The 20603-nt window shown below is 38.1% G+C and overlaps 1 protein-coding gene across 2 annotated transcripts in view; it reads left to right on the forward strand.

Annotated features, from left to right (window-relative positions):
• The window catches only part of TLE4 (TLE family member 4, transcriptional corepressor), a 98280-nt gene that overhangs the window by 9973 nt on the left and 67704 nt on the right, over positions 1-20603 (forward strand). The gene's annotated exons all lie outside the window — the stretch shown is intronic.

The following is a 20603-nucleotide window of genomic DNA, read 5'->3' on the forward strand; positions in this document are numbered from 1 at the left end:
ATTACCAGTTTTCCTAGAGGAGCTCTTTCATTGCGCAAAATAGACATTAGGAAAGTAGAATTAAGACTGCAGAGCTGATTGTAAAGCTGGTTTAAAAGTGTTTGGCTGCTTGTCTCAGTTAAGGAAATAACTTCAAATATAAGGATTCAGGCATGTGAAATAATTGCCATTGTAAGTAAGCTCCTTAAGTTTTTGATTTTGATTTGTGTTACAAAATGTGAAGGGGGTGCTTACACTGGTCCATCACACTGAATACCATAGACTTGGTGTATTAGAACTGGTGAAAAAAATTTAACAAGAGTTAAAAGAGTGTCAGACATGGCAAATTCAGAATTACCAATTTAGTTTTACTATTTTTTTCCCTCTTTCTTTTATGGATAATTGTAGTATACGGTTTATGGATGTAATAGAGAATTTGGCTTATCAAAAATGTGTGTCAATTTGTGAATAGTGCAATTGTAATTGTTAAAAAAGCTACCATTGTGGTCTGCAGATTGTGTACATCTTGTCACTGACTTTCAGAAAACCTGTTTAGCCACAGGGTGCAGAGGCAGCAGAACAAAGATGATAATGTGAAATGTGGGCTATATAAACTGATACTTGCGCTATCTAGCAGGTGACAAAAGTGTGTCTGGAAACCGAACCTATCTATAGTCAAGAAATTCAGTTCTATGTCAGAAATTGAATGTTAAAGTTAATTTTTATTTTAAAATGCAAAAATATGAATTTGTTTTAAGAATGCCTATTTGTCTTTCTGTTTATCTGTATTCTTACAGGTTTTGTCTTGGTTCAAGGTGATAGTTTTGCAGTTCCAGCGGTACCTAGTAGAAGATGTCTCTGCCTGTGGCAGGGGGAGTAGAACTAGATGAACTTTAATGTCTCTTCTAGCCCATCTATTTTGTGATTCTACTTCAAGTACTTCTCTGAAGTTTTTTCCTGTGATAACTGTTTGTCTTAATGGTAGCACAAACTCTGTAGTTCACTGTAACAGAATTGGTTTTGCCATAATGTCAAAGGCAGGTGTCCATATTTCTTTTGCTTAAATAATGTTTTTTAAATGTAACTGAAATATGTTACAAATACTAAATAGAACTCTAAATATAGATTTATTTAATTTATAAAAATAATTTTCATATTATTTACGAATAATAAATAGAACTCTAAATATAGATTTATTTATCCCTGTAGGGATAGGATTTAGACATAAAAGTCATCTTTCTTAGCCCAGGACAGGTATATAATGCTCTGGTATTGAATGCTTATGGCTAAGACACTTAAATGTGCAAATGGCAGGCAAGTCAAAGTTATAGTCCCCACAGTGAACTTGAATTGGTCTCTTTATGGCTATGTAGTTGTATGGTATGCTGTATTGCCAACTCCAAATGTTAAATCATGCCAGTCACTGGAATATCATGAGTTTGGCTGAAAATTAATCATGAGATAAACATAATAAGTTTAGAGTTCTTTTTACTTCCATTCTAATTTCAAGTTGCCAAACTGTTCGTGCTCATGCTTCTTAGATTTCTCTCTTCTTTCTTCCATAGTTGTTTTTTTTTTTGCAAGTAAGGAATAAAACATACCAAGATTCAGGATAAAGCCAATGGAGCTGAGTATGAGATACAGCTAACAGTTTCTTTGTCATAATTTCCTTCTCTCAGAAAATGTGTGAGGTGTACTGTTCTAAAGAAAAATAGTACCAAACTGGAAATAAATAAAGAATCTTTCTGGAACTGCTTGTTAAGTATTTGTGTCGTAAGGTGGCAGAGATACAGTGGTGACAGTTCTTCATGTGTTAGAAGGAAACAGAGAACATAGTTTTGAGTGGTGATCTTCGAAGCTGGCCTCTCTTCTGGCCTATTTAAAAAGCTTCTCTGCAGAATCTTACACACCCAGAGGTTTTTGACATTTGCTGCATGAGATTCAAACTCTTCAAAGAAGAAAAACTTTTCACTTTTATGTTTGGGATGTGAAACATTAGCAGTGAGAACGTGTGTTTTTCTTTTTCTTGTGTTTGCTTAAAAAACCTTGGTGGAACATCTCACAATTAAGGAGAAATGAAAGTTTGTCCCCTTCATGTTATAAAAAAATCTTCATAATGCCAGGCCCTGCCACTAGATTTTGTTTGGCATGTATTACATACTGGGTGCATGTTCTGTATGATTACTGAGAGCATTTAATTTTTAAAAATCCTCGTCTTTCCTCTATCTAAAGTATTGTAAACCTCTTTTATGTTACTCTGTCTGCTTATGGATGTGGCTTGGCTGTTTGGAGACATAGCAAATGAGAAAACCTCCCTCTGACCCCACTGTAGCTTACCCTAGAAAGAAGTGATTGCCCTAGGACTGAGTAGCCAGTGATAGAGTAGCTCCATAAAGAGGGCATGATGAACTGCTGCTGAGACATCAGCTGCATTTCAATTACAGGTGTAGCCTGTGGTGCACATATACTGTAGCAGAAGAGTGCTTCTCTCTGAAGAAGAGAGCAAATGGGATCTTATCCCCTTGTCTTTTCTGACTTTGAATCCTAAATCAACAAATCAAGAACAAGACCTGTACATGCTTCTCTGCAAATACTTAATAAAATATTGTGATACTTGTAGGCAGTGACAGCGAGTGCTTTTGAAATTTAACACTGACAGTTTTAAAACCAGGAACAACAGTAAAAAAGCATAGCCTGGTCTGTTGTGTCTTCAAGGCAGTTGGTTTCCTCTGAACTCAGATGCTCATGGGGTTACAGCAGCAGGTTCAGCTGGGGATGAGGGAGGAGCAGGTAAACTGAAGCCCATGGAACTGGCACAGTGGTGAGATCCTTTTAGAGGGTGGGATAATGCTTGTGTGATGGTGCACAGACCTCAGAGCTGGCAAAGTCAGGGTTACAAGATGCTACTGACAGTTGCTCCATGACTGAAGCTGTTGTTTACCATGTTAACTTGACAGTATTATTTAAAATTATTCATAAAGCAAACTTGAGTGAAAGCATTTTGATCACACTTTTTCTTTCTAGAGTCTCTTTACTTCTTGGCAGGAGAGGTGGATCTTTGTTTTTGTGCATTCTTTATAATGAGATAGACAATGGGGATTCCAGATTAAAATTTTTGGATATCTGGTTAATCTCTCTTTCTCAGTAACTTTTATGTGCTGGTAAATGAATTTCTCCTACATACCATTGAATTTAGATGTTACTTGTTAAAACCAGTGGGAAAACAGAGAAATTTTTGAGCAAAGTTTTTATCTTGGATAGCCACTTTTCCCCTTTTACAGGGATGAATAAAAAGTTTGCAGCCATGACTCATACGGGAAATGATTCTCAACTTCTTTTTGAAGACACAGTGCTGTTTTCCAATTACACTTTCCTATTAATAAGTGCAAGGGTAAAAATCCAACTACTGCAGCATAGCTCAGGCTTGGGGTAAAGTGCATGCTTGTGACTGACAGTGCTTGTCCATGTGTTTTCACCTGTCTGTTTGGGAGACCCTGTGTTGGGTTGGAAGTGGACAAGTCACCATCTTGCTACTTGACAGCCAGGAACCCAGTGGCAGCATGGACTCTGTGTGAGCCCAACAGCTGAGCCAAGCTGTGTCGTGGTTTTGGTTAAGAGGGATATGGTGACTGCAGGAGGCAAAAACAGCACTCGTCCTTCATGAAGAACCATGGATCTGCAGAGAAAATCAGTGTTGTTGTTTGTTCTGTTTCCTGCTCTAGATGCCTGCTGATGCTTACCCAGGGGCTTGATGGCCTCAGATCCAGGGGAGAGTCCATTTTTAATTTAGGGTATGTGACAAATTGCAGACTGGGGTTTCTCCAATTGCGAGTTTGCGAGCAACACAACCCTTTGTAAAAGTCTCATGAACATTTCTGTACATCTGTCTCTCACTGAAGTGGTGGTGATACATACGTGATGAGGCATGATCTAAGATTTAGTTAGTCAGCATCCGTTATTAGATGAGAGATTCTAGAGAATCATTGAATATTGAATGAATATGTTTGCTGTGGAAGGAAGAGGACTCCTTCCAAACCCATGTTCGCTGTGTAACAAGGTCCAGCAGTGCCTTAACTGCTGTGGAGTTTCCTTTGTCCTTATGCTCCAGAGGTTACCAGGAGATATAACACCACAGATACTTGAGCTGTCCTCCTGCTGCTATTCTGTTAATTGTATTTAGAGATAGAAGTTGGAAATAGTGGAGTCAGGTCTTGTGATCACATTTGAAGAAGGAAAGAAAAGAGAGTAAGGCCAAACCTGGCCAAAACACTTACACTTTTCCATTTGAGGGAGAAGGCAAAGAAAAAGAAATGCTTGGAGGAAACTGTTTAATTGGTTTTCTTCTCACATCTCTTACTTCCCTGCAGTACCATTCACTGTGTATGAGAGCCGTCCACTTTCTTAGTGCCCTCTTTGAAAGATGGCACTGTGCTGATGTGTAAAAGAGAGTCAGCTACAGCACCACTAATGTCAGGTTTCTGTAATTTTATAGAGCACGTGACTATATACAAAGTAGGTGGCTCTTCTTGAAATACACATCCACAGTCTTGAATAATACAAGGTTTCAAAGACTTTGTGCGTGAAACACTCCCTGTATGCTTGTCTCAGTGTGTTAACAAAGGATAGATTGTCTATTCCTATACTCAATTTGACCAGTAGACTTTCTGTCCTAATTGCAGAAGGCTGTTGCAGTCTGAACATGTTGCTTATTTACAATTATTTTACAGCACTTCCTTATTTCTCGTGGCAAGATGTATGCTTTCTTTTTGTCTTGTCCTGAACAGTATCTACAACAGCAAAATTAAGCATTGATGAGGCTTTACTATATTTTCTGTATATATTTACTTTATTTTCTGTATTAAAGAAATATCCTTGGCAACTTCATCCAAATGTCAAAGAACTTTTTATGTCAGAGGTACTTTTTATGTATTTATTCTTGAAAAGTAAATTGTGTATAAGTTCTTGGTTTAATTAATCCAAGAGTGATACCCTGCTTCCTTTGCATCTCTCGGCCTTCAGTTTTTTGTAGAGGTGGAAAATAAAGCTAATGATATGTCTTGAGTCTGAAGAACATAAATAGAACATTTTCCGCTGGTATCTACAAGGCAGCTATTTTTCTTACCCCCACAAAGTTCCCTGGTTTATCTCTACAGACTAGTGACACCAAAAAATGCATCCTCTTTCAGTTGTTGCAGCATGAGGAAAAAGTTACAATTGTATGCCTCTGACATCCTAGAAATTTCTGGGTCATGGTTTCTTTCTGACATTTTTCAAACCCACAATCTACCAAGGATAAAAAGTGTTCTTGTTCTTAGGTTTGATCGTGCATATAGAGATGTTAAAAGCAACAACACCACAAGACTGTACAAGAAGAGGGGCCCCCATGAGCATGCATGTGGTTGCTTTTTTCTTTCTGAGGTTATACAAGATGCTTTTGAAACTAACATTAGCAGCCTTGCTATTTTAGAAGGCTAAAGAACCTTCTTCCATGGAAAGACGTAAGACTTTTCTTTGCAGATACAAATGTCTATCTTCTTTGCATATGCAGCATTTTAAAAAAAATGTTCTTTCAGTCAAATGGACATAGAATCCTTATGAATGTGAGGAATTATCTTTTGTCCTTTGTTTAGTTGCTGTTAGCTCTCTTTTTGTGCTTGGAACTCAGGTGTGTATTTAGTCTGAAGCCTTGATTTTTAACATCTCTTTGTGTAGGTGAAAGAATGCTGGGATAATCTTAGTTAACACATTTTGAAAGAAAAATGCAGCTGTAAGAACGCACTGCTTTGAGGGTCAAGAGGGTGTTTTTTAAGCCTGTGACAGACCTGGAGGGCCTGAAAATCTGTAGACACAGGAAATGCCTCTCTGTATTAACATAAAGCAAGGCAGAAAGCTCTCAGGTGGATGAGACACAGCTGCCAGGATCTGGGGCTTGGAGGGAAGCTAGTGCAAGTTTCTAGACTATGCTGTCAAGGGATTCTCCTGAGACCTTGGATAAGCTACTTTGACTGCTCTCTGCAGCGAGATGGGAGCAGTGCTGTGGGCACTTTTGCACCACTGGGCTGCAGAATGAGGGCAGACAAATGCTTGATGTACGTGGTATAAGTTAAGGGACTCAGCACAGTACCAAAGAAATCTAGTACATATGGAGGGTACTTCATAGGGGAATGTAGTAGTTGCAGGAGTGTCTCAAATCTCTCACTGCTTGAAGTCACCAAAGTTGGTGCTGTCAGGATGTGCTACCTTGGCTTAGAACTTTCAGAATCACTTTTCGAAGAGTGGCACCTAATGTTTATATCAAAGTATAGGCACAGTATGTATTTTACTTAAACAAAAAAGCTGCAGAAGGCAGGACTCTTAATTCATCTTAGTTCAGCTGTTTATGTCTACTAGCAAGACCCATGTTTCTTCTCTCTCAGGAAAATGGCTGGTATACCCAGCAGAAAAAACTCTGGTTTATGTGAGATGAGTTGTCCTGGGTTACAATCCCTGCCTGAAACCTTTTTACAGGATAAAACCTATTTTATTAGCTTGTGGTGTTTTTTCATGTACATTGGTTCTAAGCAGGGACTGGAAAAGAGTTTCCTTCTCCAGGGGAAGAACTGTGAGTATTTCCACTTCTTACAGAAACCTATTAGACAGGGAAAGAGAAGTAAAGAAAGAATATAAATAATGTCACTTATCTATTAGTGACTAATGTCACTTAATCTCACTAAACTCTTTAATCACTGTTAAAGAGTGGAGGCCACAGAAGTCTCCACTCTGTGGCCTCTACTCTGTTTTTTTAAACAGGATGCTGTTGCTGCTGTATTTTATGTGTGAACAACGCTGGCAGAGATTCTCAGCTCTCCGGGGGGCATGGCTGGAGAAGCACTGAGATGCAGGAGTTGGAGGGACAAGGTTTTTGCAGGGCTGAATTGTCAGCTGTATGACAAAGAACTTGACACTGTTAAGCCATAGACTCAACAGTTGGGTAGTTTCAGTGCTGCAGATGTAAACTTATATGAATTTTTGGCGGCTTCATTGCTGTGTCATTCTTGAGTGGGGAGACTACGGGCTGAAGACTGTAGTTTGGGATTTTTCTGGTAGTGTGCTGTGTTTTTTTAGGATGCAAAGCTACATTTACATAGCTATAAGTGAGGGTAGAAGCCCCCATGTGCTTAGGTATTCTAGAAAATCCTCTTGAGTACATGTCTCTTGCTAACTTTCTGCAGAATTACATATCTAGTCTGCTAAGACTTTTTTAAAAATCCCATTACATATCTTCTAGAGACTTCACCTGTGGCTTTCACTGCTTCAGATCTCTGTCTAGGAAGTGGAAGTAATATTGTTTCCTGAAGCATTGCCCTTACCACAGGGGATGGTTTGGAGGGGAGTGTGTTAAGAAATTGGAGGTGAGATGCGATTACATGGGAGTCACTTAGAAATGGCTGTGTTTATCTAATAGGGTCATATGTGGAGTGCTCTTTCCCAAGACAGTCTTGTCCTCCTTTTGTTTCCCATGTGAATTCAGCTATCTTCCTTCCCAGCTGCAATTAACAGGCTCCAGTAACGTCCAGTGGTAATAAAGTCAGTGCTTTGATTTGTATTGAGGAAGTTTGCCTGTGGTAGTCTATATTCTCAGCCTCTGTCCTTTGGGGTAATACTGCTTTTTTGCCAGGGTGGGATTTATTTGGGGAAAACCAAAACAAAATTTCTTACCTTGTGTTAGTATCCGTGCCACCTGTGTGCCCAAACCTTTACAGTGCATGTGTAGCTATACATGCAGTGGTTGCAGCACTACATGTGTACTACATGTATATGTAGTATACATGTATCCCACTACACTAGTGGGATCTAGCTTCTCTGGTATAAGAATTGCATTGTAAAGTGTGGGAAAATAAGGGGTTTGATATACTTTTCTATGCTGGGTGGTTCTGTGTGGAACTATGTGGAATTAGTCTGAGGCAAGATCTTGGTGAAGCTCTCAAATTGCTAGTTTCCCAATCTCTTTTTAAACACCATTGTATTTTTACTTGCCCACTAGACAATGAATTCGTCAAGGCTCTTTCTTGATTTACTTGTTGCAGAGGTTGGAGGAAGGAAGGTAATGACAATGTGAGATGTCAAAAGATTAGGCAAACCAGCTTCATATGCAGTAGTGAGGATCACAGCTTTGACTGAATCATCACTCTTCAGCATATGAGTACCCTACATGAGAGAAGCTGTAAATGTAATTTGAGCGTAAATGCAAGTTGAACTTTGGAAAAGGAGTACTAGTCTGAGGACTCTCTTAAATATAAAAGAGGTTTGATACCTAGTTCTCTCCACTGAAATACTGCTCTGCTTTTCCACTTCACTGAAGCAGTGGAATTCAGGTGCTCTGTATTTGAACATCAGTTTTGTTCTACCTGTTGTGGTTACCCTCCCTCGGAAGGGAGTTAACTTTGGATGCAGAACAGCTATGAATTTAACAAAACTGTAAAATGTCTTAGTGTGCAGTCTAGGTTAGTCACTGGAGCTGGAGAAAGTCTGATTTACAGTATCACATAATTTTAATGATTTAAAATATCACATAAACCGTACACAGGTTCTGCACTGGATATTGAGAATAATTCTGTAATGCTTTAGACTGCAGAAAAATGGCATCTATATTGAAGACTTTTGTTTATGGGTACAGAGTTAAGATAAAGTGGTGTTTGGTGCATGTGGATGGTATTTAAGAGTATGACTGAAGTACACACAGGTGTGCTTTAACTGCTGTTGAGCCGACTTGCTCAGGTCCTAATAACTGAGTAGTTGGCAAGGTTTTAGTGTGCTGATTATTAATCTGGCTCCTTGGGTTATTCTGTAGCTAGTTTAAGGCAACTTCAGTTTTGTGTTCAGGAGCAGAAGTTGTACTTGTGATGATAAAAGTAATTGTAATCTATGTTGGTAACATAAAAATAAATGTTTTCTCGCTTCTCTTTCCCTTGCTTTCACCTACACTTGGTGTGTTACAGTAGTGAAAATGGTCTTATTTCAGTAAATAAGTTGGTAATTTTAAGATGATTTCACTTTATATAGAAGTACAGTATTTTCTGACATACTCTCTCATCTTCACTGAAGCTCACACAAAGGAAGTACAGTCTGAGCTATCTGTCATCAAACCTATTTTCCATCCTACTCCTTCCAGCGTTTTCTGTTTCTTCTGAGAAAAACAGAGAGTGATTTTACACAAGCAGGTTTGCAAACTGTCGGTAGGTAGTTCAGTAATTTTAAGGTTTCCTTTCTTGTATTTCTGGCAAATTTTGAATGTAAACAGAATAGCACAACTAAGTCTCTTAATTGTCATGGGAAGCTGCTATCACAAAAAGGAATAATTATCATAGTTTGTGCAAAACAGATTTTCATAAACTGGAATATATCCAACCTCTGTGTATTTTTGTGGGTAAAAATGTTAGGATTTGAATAAGTATTTTTCATGTAAATGCTTGCCTGAAACCTTTTTGATTAAAAAGAGTGGCAAGATTACAGACCTAGCAAGCTAAATATGAAATTACAAGCCCAGAGACTGCATTTTGGTAAACCATAGAATTATTCCTTGTCAAAAAGCCAGAAATCCATTAAATCCACAACAAGCTGGGCACAGAAAAATGGTTTTTCTGTCTCTCATTCTGTCTGCTCTAACTGAAAAAATATACATGGTTTTGTGAGTGGATTTTTCTTCACAGTTTTGACCACTGTATTTAATTTCTTCATTTTACCAGTACCGACTTGGTATGTCCTCCACTAATTCACACTAGTTTATATTTATTTATTGTTTTGAGTTCAGCATGCAGTTGGGTACTGGTGATTTAATTTACCAGATATCTAACAGGTGGCTCTAAAGGCTAGTTGAAACTTCAAGCTAAACCAATCATGATGCTAACCTGAGAGGTGAAAAGTTCAGGATATGGTTGATACCGGTATGACTTGGTGGCAGTGTAGTGGAGGAAGTGAAACAGGGTACATTATCTTGCCCAGAGAACTACTGGCTTGTCTAATAAGATGAGCAGCTTGTCAGAAATGCTGCTGCATGTTCTACTTTAATTGTGCTTTTGTTTTCTGACTCAAAGGAGTGTTCAGAAAAAGTCTCGTCTTGGAGATTTTGTGTGGCTAGGACTGAAGTCTTCTGTGCACTTTGAGCAGGTAGAAGATGGCAGTGAAAGAAGTGATCCTACATTTGGGTCAGCCCTGTGGTGAACTGGGCTTGGGATGGCGTTTGTATTTTTTAAAAAAAATTGTTTCATTTGGAAGTGGGCTCTGCTTTAATGTGGATAAATTCATTGCTTAGTTTATCACATGCCTACAATATCAATAGAAGGATGGGGCAAACAAAATTAGCTGAGTTAAGGGAGAGCCTATTCTATGCCTAGTACATCATAATTGGTGAGTGTGTAATTTCTGGCCCAGACATATATATAGTAGAGGATCATGCATGTGAAACTGGTACAACTTTGTGAAGGAATCTTGTTCTGACTGATGCCTCTTTTGATAAGGACATGTTCAAGGAGAACTGCTTTGATCACATGGTTAATCTGTTTAGAGAGTTATTTACCCCCTATATTTGCTTACATTTGATGTGTTTTCCATGTTCTTATTAGAGTTTGTGGGTGTAGTGTCATGAAAAGCACATTAAACATATGGTGTGTCTTGAGCATTTGTCTGAAATTAATGCAGTCCATAGCAGCTCTCCACAAAGGGTTAATCCCACAGGAGCTACACACTGAAAAATGTTCCATGAAATCTACATTTCCTAACCAGAGTTCTTCTTGCTCCATTCCTCCTGTTCTGCTTTTTATGGCATTGTCTTAAACTTTGCTTTTCTACAAAAAGTTATTTGAAATCCCTTTTAGATGAAGAGTGTGTGAAAACTTCAATAATGCTGATATAATTTAAAAATAAATGCCATTAGGTGTTGCTTGAGTCAGATTCTGTCTGTTCTGGAAGAAGTTTTACTGTGGGAATGCCATTCAAATGAATTGAACATCAAGACGTACTTAGTGTAACTGTCTTGGACAAGGAAGTTTTTGTGAACATATTAAGCATGCATGTCTTACAAATGTCTTAGCATTTGCTTTGCAAATGAGTCTTCTTAGGAAAGCTAAAAAGAGAATTGTAAACTTCCTGATTATTTTAGATGTATTTCCCTAGTGAAACTACCACTTCCTAGGTATTCCCATTTTAAAGGCTTAAATTACCTATTCATTCATTGTCCTTCACTTAGGACTAAAAGCAGCAAGAAATCCTCATTGCAGAAATGCTGAAATTGGAATAGTTATTTTCAGAAGAGGTAGTTATGATGAATGATGATTGAAATTATGAGTAATGACAATGCATATCAATATTTTCCTCTCAATAGGATTTGGAACTATAGTCTTTTTTTGTGTTGTTCCTCTTCGGAAACCAGTATTCTGCTGCATCAGGAATCTGCTCCTGTTGAGCTGGTTGCTGCAGCAAGTCTTATACTTAAAAAATACAAATAGGAATCAGTATCATCTGAGTGGTGGCAGAGATATGTGAAGTGTGGAATGTCCAGTCTTTCCTTGCTGGATATTCTGCTCAGCTCCCCAACTCTGTGGCACTGTCCCTTGTACTCTCAGGGCAACATGCTTCAGAGAAAGGGAATTGGGGTCCTGATAGGCTGTGTAATCCATGGTGCAAGCTCCTACTGACAAGCTGCCCTTACCTACAAGGTACTGGAAGCCTTCAGTCTGGTGCTTCTGTAGGTCTGTGGCATTGTCATCTCAAGCATGAGGAAATCATGAGCCAACACCTGAAGCTGAAATTTGTTTAAATTTGGAGTGAAAGAAAATGTATCCTCCTTACACACTCTTTAGTATTTTAGTAAACTTTCACTTGTAGCATGTTGATTTAACAAATGAAAAACTCTTTAGATCAGAAAGAGAGAAAGATGCCTTAAATGTACTTTGCTTCTCAGGTGATCACTCTATTCCAGAAACTGGGATTTGATAAAATATGAAACATTTCTTTGCCTTGAGAAAGAATTAGCAGGTATCATACTTCACTACGTTTGAGATGTGAGAGAGTAACAGGCCTTATTTGAATTTCTGTCTTTGTAAGGAGTCAGAATTGAAACTTGATAATATCATTGCCACAAAATCCACTGCACTGTTTTTTTATCTCTTTCAGGGATGTTAAAATTGTGCTGTTCTGTATTGGCTTAAAAGGGGCAGTATATTTGTCTATTGTTTAAAATACTAAAGTCTGTTGTGTTAATCTGTGAAAATTGCATCTGAGTATTGCTTATTTTCATGATAGTGGAAAATGAGTTAAAATGTTTTTTCCTTTAAATGAATACTTTTTATCTTTTTATTTATTGAGCTAATTGACTGCTCTCTGTGACGCATTGTGAAATAGCTGGGTAGGAAGAAGAGATAAATGATTGAAGGTAATACACAGCAAAGTTTCCAAGCACTCTGGGAATTCTTGTAAATGGAATTAACAAATCCACCAAATCAGATCAGCATTTATTCCTAGTATTTCTTTTTCTTTTTTTTTTTTTTTTTTTCCCCTCTGGAAGCAAATACAATCAAGTGTGACTTTCAATGAATCAGACAAACTATGGGCTTCACCTTTCATAACCTGCAGGGCTGAGGCAGGAAAGGAAACCAAAGGTGGCGGAGAAATAGTAGTCTTGTTCCTGATGCAGAAGGACTGATTCCTGGCTTCCAGATGAGTTTGGAAGAAAATAAGCTTGAGTTCAGCAGTCACACTGCATTTCTTGTTTTTATGGTGACTTCTGATTACTGTTTTTATCAGTTTATTGATTGGTTTTGTGTAGTTCATTAAAACCTGTAAGAGCACAATACTTGCTGGAGAAACTTAATTTTCTTTCTTAGCAGGCTGTTGTCTGTTGCCACTGGTTGCAGTGCTTTCTGCAAATATCAAGAGTGGAAAGTATAACTTTTTAGGTAGAAATCTGTCACAATCTTTGCAGTTCTCAACAATGGTAGCATGTCATCTTCTAAGCAATTAACATTTGAAGCATGCTGCTCCAGAGTAAGCAGTGTAGCCATAATATAGAGAGTGGATGTAGTGTAACAGGTACCTATAGCTATTTCTGAGTCTTCCTTTAGATGTATTTGCAGATGAAAGTGAAGTTCTGGCAAGGGTCAGAAGTGGACATTGACACTTCCATTTTGTAGTGGGAAAATAAGCATTGCTTATTTTATGGTAACTTTTTTTTTTTTTTTTTTTTATCAGAACCCTCTATTGTAAGCCCAATATATGTAAATTTTAAAAGCATGGTTTCTTTTAGATAAAAATGCTAGATATTTTCACCTTTCCCATGAAATGTTGCCCCCTTAATATTTTTTCAGAGCAGCTAAGGCCACCACCTCAAGTTAAACACAGGCCTCCTGAGAACAGGTTTATACTCTCTCAATATTTTTTCCCCCTTTGTTTAATTTTTCATGATACAACATTGAAACTACTGATCTGCTGTATTCCTTTCTGACTAGTTTTCCTGTCATGCCTGTGAAACAAAGTAGATACTTGTGATGTAAATAAATACATGAGACTTTTCTTCGCCCAACTAAATTAAAGCTGGAGTCTAAAGCCAATGTGTGCATATAACTGCAAGGACAGGCTCAGACTGGTTTGTGCCATTTCCAGCAGGTGCAGAACTGTGGTCAGACTCTTAGGCAGAGTGTGTGAGGGCAGAAATTGAGTAGTAAGAGGTTGTGCATGTACTGCTGTATTTCAGCAGTTTTGGAAAAGATTAAAATGGGAAATTCTGACCTAACTGCAGCTAGGGGACAGATGTAGAATTCTGAACTTTGAGCTGAAACTGCCTTAGTGTGGTGCCATAGGTCTGTAAGCTCAAAACATTTTTCTTTTATGTATTTTTTCAAACTGTGAAGTCACAGTTTAAAAATTGGTAGAGTGGTTGAAACTTGTCATTCCTATGTAATGAGGACATATTTCACAAAATTAGATTGCTGTGAAATGCTGAGGATTGCTTGCAGGTGAAGGCACAAAACCTTAAGGAAGACTTCAAAGCTCTACTGCTGGAAACAGCATTTCCTGTGGCAGTGTCCTTTTAGTCATTTCTGTCTGATTTTTCAGCAAGTGTTTCCTGCTGCCTTTGAGGAAGGGAAATTGAAGCCAGTCTTTGTCATTTCAAGTTCCACTTGCAGCCTTTTTTCTGGATGCTCTGCAGGTACATAGGGCAGGGCAGGGCAGGATGCAGCTTTGTGGCTGCCTGAGCAACTGAAGACCTTTGGTAATCTTCAGGCTGTGCATTTCTGTTCCTCTACTTGCTGATATAAGTTGATATTAACAAAAAAAAATCGACTTAATCAGGTGGCAGGCTTGATGCCTGTTTATATGTCACCCTACTTGACTTGCTTTATATTGTCCTAATCATGAATGATTCAGGATGTATCTTTTCGTGCTCAGTTCAGCTCCATGTGATTCTTGAGACATTAAATAAAAGCCGTGTCTTATCAATTCACTTCAGCAGCCCACAGGGTGGTATGTACATTAGAGAATTGATTTTGAGAAGTTTGCCAGTCTACTTTATTGCTTATGCTGCTGTTTGTAGTATTTTTTGCAAAATAGGCAACTAAATGAACTTACAAAACACTAAATTAACTTGCAAAGGGAAAGTTACCTCATTCATGAGCTTAGTTGGGATGTTTGTGAAAACACTGGGAGGAGGTTGAGGTAGAGAATGGTACCTGTGGTTATTTGGCAGTCTGGTGGTGGTTACATTCAGCTTGTATGTGCATTGCTCAAACTGCTAAACATCAGCAGTTAGCTTAGTGAAGAACATCTCTTTTGTTTAGTATCCTTCTTACTGCAGAAGGTAAAGAAGATCTTTTCCCTCTGCTTGCTTTCACTACAAGGCTAGGCTCTTTGTGTCTTGGTTTCCAAACACCATTCCTTTAGGGATGAAGAGAAATTTCATATTCAAGGCTTGTAGTATTTCCTCCAGTTCTGTAGAACTGGAGTAAGCACTTCCAGACAAAAGTCTGTGATTAAAACAAAACACATTCTTCTTTATGAATGAAGAGTTAATTTTCTGTGAAATACTAAGATTAGCTTTTTTTGCTTGCTTTATTCAGAATCATGATATGTTTCATACAGTGTAATAAGGTTTTTTTGTTCTCACTAATTTGTGAAATGCTTGTTTAGGGTGTGTGCATGTGTTCTTGGTAAGCACTTAATAAACTAGATTGATCTTTTTGGCAAAGGCTGCATTGTGTAGAACAAATTAAACCTGAAATAACAGTTGTTTCAGATTATTTTTCTGAAAGCGTAATTGCATATATTCTTCTTCCTACTGGCTGCTGAAATGGGTTTCCCAATAATGTTTTATTATTCTGGTTTATTTCAACAGTACATATATAGTAGTTTTGTTTCCATTCCACTGACAAACCTAGAGCCTCCAGTGGTAATTCTTTACTAGCAATTTTTTATAATTGTAATAACCATGGAACTTTGTGAAATATAGTGGAAATATTTTCCCAAAGTTTACATGCTATAAATAAAATCCCAATTTTCTTTTTTCTGCAGAAACATTTATGTTTTTTTCCCAGGAAAAAGGAAGTGCAAATTGATATTTTTGATCAACAAATAAATTCTGAATTCCCTATCTGTTAGAACATAACTGAATGCTTTGATATCTGGATTTTATAAGACTCTTGCTTCTTTTTTAATCTCCATCAGTGCTAAGAATTTGGACATATGCTAGAATGCTAATTAAGGCACTTGAACATATTTAAGCAAGTGCTTATGTCCTATTTTAGCTGTGTGTGGCAAGGGTAAATGGAACTAAACCACTACGTTGCCATCCTGAAAGGGATTTAGGAGTCTAATGGTCCATCACTTGTTCTTCTTTGCCTACAACTGATAGTAGTGGAGCCATGGTTGTACTCCAAGGACCAGCTTTACTGAGTCCCCTTCATAGACTGGGTCGCCTCATGTGGCCTAAGGTACAGTCTTGTGTACAGACTTATCTTTGAACAGCTTTCAGAACAGTTTATAGGCACTCATGAACATAAGGTGTCAGGATTTTGGGTGTATTTAGGAAATAAAGTACCACTTAACTGTCAGGTCCAAAAGATTTCATTGTCTGAATCAGAAACTTCAGCTTTTGCTCTTGTGTTGAATCCTTGCAACAATGCTGAAGGGACTGCTAACTGATATGGGTCTTCATATCTTTACTGGGATTTTTACTGGGATCAGATTCTGGCACAGTGACTTTATTATCATCTCTAAACACACAGAAAAAAAGAAAACAGTTAACATTGTGGTTAATAAATATTTAATCTCTTTTTAAAAAAATTATGTCACTTAGGTGGCTATGAAAAAAGATCAGAATTTTTAAAACAGTGACTTGTAGGTGTCACCCAAAGGATGCAAACAATACAAGCTTGCATTACATAAGCAAAAAGGCAATTCAAGGCCAAGCATTTCCTTTCCGCCTTTTCTTCATTTTTCCTAGTTCCATGCTGGTGTGTTTTTATGCAAAACCAAGCATCTTTTGTGTTCAGAGAAAGGAGTAATAGAAGTGTCGGTGTTTGTTAACAGATTTGACAAACTGTGGCAGCAAAAGCTATCTTTTTTATATTTTGGCATGAACAGTCACCCTTTTATTGGGCCATTAATGCTATTTCAGAGCGTCACGCTGTATCCACAGGCAATAATTTAGCAGTTGTTTATCAGGAGCTTTCATAAAGCTTTGAATAGTATTATAACATTCAGTAACACTAGCAACAGCATTTTGGAAAACATGCCAGTTTACATGGGATATCCATGAATATAGTTGTTCGGGAATGCATGACCCATATAACCTATAAATGTAATTGGAATTTACAGTGCTGGCATAGGCTGATGGATAGCAGATTAGAGCCCTGATTAACCATGTGATTCACAGGCTGGGAATATATTGTCCTAAGAAAGATTCATTAGATGCAATCAGAATTTCAAGTGGTCAGATGAAATTCAAGTGTGCTGTTTGCTTTCCTTCCCCCTCATCCCCCGCCCCCTGTGTTTTTCTTTTTAGGTTGCCCTCTTACTCATTTATTTATTTATTTTATTTCCAGAGCTGGAAAATACTACTTTGATGAATCTGTTCTTCACCCTAAAGCTGTCTGTCTGTTATTCATCAGAAAGCAGGTCGCAGTTCAGTGAGCAGAAGAAAAGATTTTAATAGAAGCTGTGCCAAGGGCTGTAATGCATCATTTTAGGGCCCTAATTACATTACAATGACAAATATCAATGGTGACAACAGCAATAACCTACATCCTTTAATGGCTATGCTGGAAAAGGAGTTTGGGCACTGTGCCATCAGATTAGACTTGGTTTCAAAACGTAAACCATTAGAAGTGTGTGTGTCCGTAGCATTGCTGGCTGATAACTGAAGCCCAGTGGAAGGGCCTGTCAATAAATGAAGCCTCTCTACAGCCTGGTCCTGCAGGACAAAAGAAGTAAAATTAGATGACTGTGGGAGCAGCCATGTTTCCGAGGCAGCTTTGACTTTCCATGTGAGGAATTGGATGCCTGGTTTTATGAAATCATACTTTTTCCTTCTGTCAGTTAGACTGATTGTGGAAACCCATTGACCTGGTGCCTAATAGGAAAAAAAAAAAAAAAAAAAAGCATTCCTAAGTTGTTCAAATCTAGGGTTTTAAAAATGTATGTAAATAGAAATGTGGAGTTGGGCTTTACCTTGTCAGAGTTTGTATTTTAGGCAAAGAAGAATGAGTTTCCAGGCTTCCTCAGGGGAACTAGGAAAAGGTCTATTGAGATGCTAGTCTATGCCATCAGTACCTACACCTTCAAGCTTCAGGGCAGCGTCTCAAGGAACTCACTCAACTGGCTTCTGGCAGCCAACCCCTTTCTCTTGTGTTTTGTGGAAGACAAGCCTGTGGCATTATCTCCTGCAGTAAATTGTTGAAACAGTTGCAGTATTGAGACGGAGTGTACTTCATATTTACCTTGTGAAAATGTCTGGTGTGAGACTTTTCTTGGTACAGAACATGTACCTTCCTATCATTTGTGCATGTACACAGTGTTTTCCATCATGCCTTCAGACTGGATGTGGTCTCCAAATGTAGGCAGTCCATGTCTCAGTCACGCTGTGTCTCTGCAGTCTGCTGCTGCTCAGCTCAGCTGTTTCCTCGCTGCCTGAGGTTGGGGGATGACAAAAGGTAACTGTATGCACAACCATGCAACTGGGGATGCTCTTCATTAGGGAAAGTGAGGACTGTTTTAATAAGGAAAAAATGCAAACACTTTGGCATAGCAAAGGCTTTTTGGCTTTGTTGTGACCGGCCTAGTAGAGAAATGCTGCTGAGGAATGTTTCAGCTTTAGTTGAAGTTGTATTAGCTCCTTTTCCATAGGCCGAGCTGGGTGGTGTCTCCATCAGCTCACTTCCCTGCATACAGCATGAAAGGACTCGTTCTGCACTCCAGTGGGATTGATATGAAGAGATTTATTGCAGTTGTGTAACTGCGCATATTCAGCCGCCTGTTTTCACTTACAGCTTTTTGAAAACTCTTTTTTTTAGTTGAACATTTCCCAGGTTCAGAATCTGCCAGAGGTGAATTTTTATATAAATACCAAGCAAATATATTTCAGCCACATTTTGGCCAGAAGAGCAGTAGAAGAGAGACATGCTTCTGTTGGGGAGGGCGGAGAGAAGTGATCAAAAGAAAGACATCATAACTGAAATAACTTGAAGTATCTATGGTTGAGTACCTTACTTGAGAAGAAATGCCTCAAAGTGAATTGAATAAAATTATTTTTGTTGACTAAGCTATATCCTAGCTGAACAGTAATTTACGGGTTTGATTGCGAAGCCAGTGAAGTTTTACAGCCTGTGTTACCCAGGAGGTCAGAAAAGACAATTGTAACAGTCCCTTCTGGCCTTAAAATCTATGAATCTGCAAGCTTTTTAAAATTAGACACTGAGCTTCTGCATGGCACTTGGAGCTGGTTTTGTTCTCAGTTCCTTAGCAGTGCAGTAAAGATATCCAGCTAATGTAGCTGAGGTAGAAGAGTGTTTTTCCAAAGGCACCCCCATGGAGCTGTGCAGGGCAAGGTTGTGACAGGCATTTTTAAAGATGAGGAGGAGTTGTTTTGCAGCAGAAGAAAGCATGATGTGTCTTTTTTTACTTTTTTTATGAAGGCACATATGTGTGCTAAATAGCAGGTCAGAGTGACTTCAGCTTATGCCAGGACAGGGGCACTTGGGAACTTTCTGCTCATGTGGAAAAGCCTGGAAGAATAGAATGTGTCGTTTTCTCTCTGGCTTTAGGGCACTCAGGAGATTTCTCCAAAAAATACAGCATTGTGGCTGGAACCCAAAATTTGGAAATGACTAGATTAATGGTGCTTGAACCACTAAGAACAGGTATTTCCAGCTGTGCCTTGTATTACAGTCTACATTTCCTTAATCAAATACTGTTATTCAAGTAATGCTGTATTGGATTGTGCAGGCTTTCTGGCTGAAGCTTAGGTGCACACAGCTTGTCACTCCCTGTGCTGCTTTGTGTAGCAGTCAGTTAATAATTTTCCTTGTCAACTAGTGTAGTAAATGCTGTCTGTTTAAAGGAATATTTAAATTTTGCCTTGTGGGATATCTATATTATAGGTGCATTTGAAATTTGTGAATAATTTAGATTTTTGCTGGACAGAACATAATATAAAGTATACTATAAGGTACCTGTGCTGCTCAATAAATAGAAAAGCTGTGGTAGACAAATACAAAAAAAATTATTAAAATGCATAAATTTAATGAGATGAGGACTTGCATAAACAGTGAAGACCAGTGGGGAGATACAAGGACAGTTTAACATAGAAATTGCTATATAAATATCATGTGGGAATCTTGATGGGTTTCAGAGAGTGGAAGAAGCAGTATTCCAAAATAGCATGTACTAGCTCGTGTGTATCACACAGTATGCACAAGGGGGCAGAGTTAGTTTCACATGTGCTCTTACCTCTTGCAGTCCATGTCTGCTGGTTACATAGCTCTCTAACTGTAATATTCCTTGAACCCAGATTTACTATATTTAATACTTCTGACTTTTTACTGTTACTTGTGAGCCTTTCTGATCTATAGATTCTTTTCCAAGTGTTTGCCATTTAAAAGACAGCATAGCTAAAAGGCTGGAAGGTTTGCATTTAGAAGAAGGAATACTAAATTGCATGTTAGTATGTGTTCATCATATGATTTGTGACTTTGTAAAAGGCAAAGCATTCTGTCCGATCATAAAATGAGGATCCCGGCTAGAATTTATTGTAAGAAAACGATGATTTATGGTAGAAAAGTCTGTGTGGCTTTGAATATTCTGCTTCTGGGGCTGTATTTCTTACGTTATCTAAACAGATTTTCTCTGTATCTGTTGAGATTTTCAGATTAAATACAGAGAATAATAATTGATCTCTGGTGTGAAAATAAAACATCAATTATTATTAGTATGTGGTTACTGTTGCCACATGAAGGTAACTACTACTAACTAGGAGAATAGACAACAGAAGTGTGTTACGGGACTGCAGTATTCCTTTCCAAAATATATGGTAGAATGATTATCAGTGAGATTGTATATTACAGTGCTAATGTTCTCATGATATGCTATATATTACAATG

This window comes from Parus major, chromosome Z, assembly GCF_001522545.3.
Source record: "Parus major isolate Abel chromosome Z, Parus_major1.1, whole genome shotgun sequence".
NCBI lineage: Eukaryota > Metazoa > Chordata > Aves > Passeriformes > Paridae > Parus > Parus major.